Below are 4,724 nucleotides of genomic sequence, written 5' to 3' on the forward strand. Positions count from 1 at the left end.
CTGAGACCGACATCGTAGCTGGAATTCTGTGACTTTTGTTGGCCCCTCAGGAAACAAATAAAGGGATACATCACACGGAAGACAGTCGCAGAGACGCAGACGTGCATCTGCCGGCTGCAGCGATCGAGAAGAAAGGCAGAGCGCAGCAGCGCGCTTCTCGCAGAGTGGCACAGTGGATGGGCCCCCCTGGCGCGCGACCGGACAAGTGAGACGTTAACGGGCTACCGGCGCGGCCGCCGCGCTGCAAGCGGCGAGCAAGAAGTGTCGCGCGGCAAAAAGCGCGCGCTACGCGATCGGAAACGCTCTCGCCTCACCTGCCGGAGGTCACTGCTTCGATTCTCGGAATCACTTCGCCAGCCCGCCAAAAGAAAGTGTCGCGTAGCGACTACTGGTGCAGGGCTGCCGAACGCAGTTCAACTCTCCACAACTCTGAACAATTGCAAGGTCCATTACTACCTACAACTACGCCATATTCCTTAGTTAGTTATAATATGTTCAAAATAGCTTCAGGTCTGACACTTGCACCAAGCTGAACTGCCGCGTCTCCCACAGAACACACGCGTGATCTTACATTCCGTCGAACTCGCTCCAACATGCCGGCCGGAGTGGCCGAGCGGTTCTAGGCGCTACGTACATTGAGGTGACGAAAGTCATGGGATAGCGATAAGCACATAGACATATGGCAGTAGTATCGAATACACAAGGTATAAAAGGGCAGTGCATTGGCGGAGCTGTCATTTGTACTCAGGTGATTTGCGTGGAAAGGTTTCCAATGAGATTATGGCCGCACAACGGGAACTCACATACTTTTAACGCGGAGTGGTAGTTGTAGCTAGAAGCGTGGGACGTTCCGTTTCGAAAATTGTTACGGAATTCAATATTCTGAGACCCACAGTGTCAACAGTGTGCCAAGAACACCCAGTTTCAGGCGTTATCTCTCACCACGGACAACGCAGTGGCCGACGGCTTTCTCTTAACGACCGAGAGCAGTGCCGTTTGCATAGAGGTGTCAGTGCTAACAAACAAGCAACGCTGCGTGAAATAACCACAGACATCAACGTGAGAATTGCGACGAAGATATCTTTAGGACAGTGCGGCGAAATTGGGCGTTAATGGGCTACAGCAACAGAGGACGGACGCGAGTGCCTTTGCCAAGAGCACAACACCGCCTGCAGCGCATCTCCTGGCCTCGTGACCATATCTGTTGGATCCTAGACGACTGGAAAACCGTGGCCTGGTCGGATGAGTCTCGATTTCAGTTCATAAGAGTGATAGTAAGGTTCGAGTGTGGCACAGACCCCACGAAGTCATAAACACAGGTTGTCAACAAGGTACTGTGCAGCATGGCGGTGGCTCCATAATGGCTTGGGCTGTGTTTAGTGGTCCAACTGAATCCATAATTGACTGGAAATGTTTATGTTCGGCTACTGGGAGACCATTCATGGACTTCATGTACCGAAACAATGACAGAATTTCTGTGGACGACGATCATTGGGTCACAGTGGTTCACATCTGGAACAGTTCGAGCGAATGATCTGGTCACCAACATCACCCAACCTGAATCCCATCGCACATTTATGGAACATAACAGACAAGTCAATTCGTGCACAGAATCCTCTACCGACAACACTTTCGCAGTTATGTACGGCTATAGAGGCAGGATGGCTCAATATTTCTGTAGAGGATTTCCAACTACTTGATGAATCCGTAACCGGCCGGAGTGGCCGAGTGGTTCTAGGCGCTACAGTCTGGAACCGTGCGACCGCTACGGTCGCAGGCTCGAATCCTGCCTTGGGCATGGATGTGTGTGATGTCATTAGGTTAGTTAGGTTTAAGTAAAAGTTCTAGGGGACTGATGACCTCAGAAGTTAGGTCCCATAGCGCTCGGAGCCATTTGAACAAATTTTTTTTTTATGAGTCTGTGCCACGTCGAGTTGCAACACTGCGCCCAGCAAAGGAAGGTACGACACGATTGACTTTCGTCACCTCAGTCTATACGAACCCGTGTTAGGAGACAAAAAGATCCCTTGGCGTAGGAACAGACATACTAGAAATTGTATACCGCTCCCCACGCCTTTTGGGCTTAAGATAGTTAATAGTTTATTTTGTCTCGGAATTGCTTTACCTAAATAGCTGAAATTATGCCTAATTGTAGTATTCACATGCCTCCCAACACTCGGGACATCACGTTTTCTACTGCTGTTGACTTCACTGTTCTGCTCTACAGCAACGCTTAACACTTGACATGTTTAGGCAGTACCAAAGAAGATAGTTTCCAGAGTAACAGAGAGTGCCCAACGCGCGCTTGTACTTACTAGATGTGATATCACAGGATTCACTATTTTACTGGTTTCCTCCTACAGTGAGCAACCTCTAAATCTCCAGAGGGAGCTTCATGTTGAAACCATTACCCGTATAGCATTCTCAGACTCCCTAGCGAGTGTGTTAATATATTCTCAACGTCGCCGGATAATCCTGTCGAGGTTAGCTTCATTATCACCGGAGGAAATTAATTGCTACCGTGTGCTCTATCGCTGCATTTGTCTTCGGGCAAATCCAGAGCTGTGTGCAACAGTTAAGCAGCCCAACTCAACAGGTTTCTGCCTCGCTTCCTCTCGGTCTAAACTCAGTACCGACGACAATCTACTGATTTAGTGATATAAATAAAAGCGAAGCACTATTTTAAGTATTAAGTGAGGTTTCCAGAAATATACTGCTAAGACCTATATATTCCTGCTGTAGGGACCATAAAGACAAGACTAGACCAATTACCGATCTACCGAGGCATTCAAGCAATCATTTTCCCCCCACACCATACGCAACTGATACGAGAAGAAGCCCTCAATTACGTTGTATAATGGAAAGTACCCTCTGCCATAGGCTCTACTATTGTTTACGGACTATGTACACTCTCTGTTTCAGTTTTCTTCCTGCTGTAATTTATTTTTTGCGCTACATTCGAACGGTACTCATAGAAGAAGCCTATTTCTCCCTCCTTCTTAGACCAGGGGAATGCTCATCCAAAGTATGAGAAACTATTTATAGTGCACTTTCTACACAAATCACGTGGCCTATGCTGTTGAGAAGACCACTAAGGCAGTCTATCAAGGTGCTATGTTTCGTTAGTAGTCACACTACGACAGAGCAGTAGCTATGACGAGGGCACACATCCAGGAGGAGTAGGGCTCAAACATCATTGTGGATATCCTGAGTTAATCGTTTTAACACACTCCGGAAATATGTATGGGCTTCTCAACAAAGATTTCACCTGAAATGGTTCCTTTTGTAGTAGGTGGCCGACCATTTTCCTTGTAATTCTGTAGGCTGTAAAATAGCTCACAGTTCAACAATGATAAAAAAATCAAAGCGTGATGTGAATTTAGTTCACTTTGCACCCAGAGCTAAAACCAGGGACTCATTTCTTTGAGGCAATAAACCTACTTTGCAAGTAGTTGAATAGCTTTTCTTCTTTGTTGACATTTGGTCATTGCGATAAACCCATTCGTCACATTTACATAGTACATTCTTCATTATTATTCTATTATGCACAAACGATTTACGCAAGTAAGCGTCGTCCGAACAGGTCTTGTGAGGCCCAACGGAACCGACCGGCCGCCGTGTCTTTCTCAGCCCAGAAGCGTCACTGGATGCGGATATGGAGGGGCATGTGGTCAGCACACCGCTCCCCAGGCCGTATGTCAGTTTACGAGACCACAGCCACTACTTCTCAATCAAGTAGCTCCTCCGTTTGCCTCACAATGGCTGAGTGCACCCCGATTGCCAACAGCGCTCGGGAGACCGGATGGTCGCCCATCCAAATTCTAGCCCAGGCCAACAGCTCTTAACTTCGGTGATCTGACCGGAACCGGCGTTACCACTGCGGCAAGGCCGTTGGTCTTACAAAAGATTTGGGTATGAATGAATCATAGGAGGTGCGTAAGAAAAGTAATGAGACTGACAACATTGCAAGTGATCTGACGACATTGTGTTCTTTTGCTTGTGTAGACCGGTGTGTTCATCCCTTCCAGATGCTCAGTCCGACTGGGAAGCCGCGAGTGTGAATTAAAAAAAAAAAAAAAAAAATGGTTCATATGGCCCTGAGCACTATGGGACTTAAGATATGAGGTCATCAGTCGCCTAGAACTTAGAACTACTTAAACCTAACTAACTTAAGGACATCAGGCACATCCATGCTCGAGGCAGGATTCGAACCTGCGACCGTAGCAGTCGCACGGTTCCGGACTGAAGCGCCCAGAACCGCTAGGCCATCGCGGCCGGCTCCTTTTAAAAGTTGAAACAGGCCTACGGGGAACACTTTATATCAAGAGCACAAGTTTTTCGCCGGCACATATCATTTTTGGAAAGCCTAGAACATTTTGAAAATTAATCTCGCTCAGGGACCTGTATACTTCAAAAAACGACGAACACGTCGAACGTGTGCGTAGTCTTGTATAATTATACAGACATTTAACAATAAGGATGATAGGTGACTTGTTCTCAAACAATTGTAGTGTACATCAAATTCTGACCGAAGTTTTCCACATGCCTTAGGTTTGTGGTACCGAAAATGCCCGCAGTTGAGCAGAAGGACAATCGAAGAAACGTGTGCGTTGATCTTCTTGACAGGTTGCCAATCACTGCGAATGGTTCAGCGCTGTGATCGCTGGCGATGAATCATGCATTTTTGGATACAGTCCCGAGACAAAGTGCAAAAGTGAGGAGAC

General features: G+C 47.3%; 1 pseudogene; it reads right to left on the reverse strand.

Annotated features, from left to right (window-relative positions):
• Nucleotides 1–3,778: 3,778 nt before the first annotated feature.
• Nucleotides 3,779–3,896, reverse strand: LOC126417564 (5S ribosomal RNA; annotated as a pseudogene).
• Nucleotides 3,897–4,724: the final 828 nt, after the last annotated feature.

This window comes from Schistocerca serialis, chromosome 8 (genome assembly GCF_023864345.2).
Source record: "Schistocerca serialis cubense isolate TAMUIC-IGC-003099 chromosome 8, iqSchSeri2.2, whole genome shotgun sequence".
NCBI lineage: Eukaryota > Metazoa > Arthropoda > Insecta > Orthoptera > Acrididae > Schistocerca > Schistocerca serialis.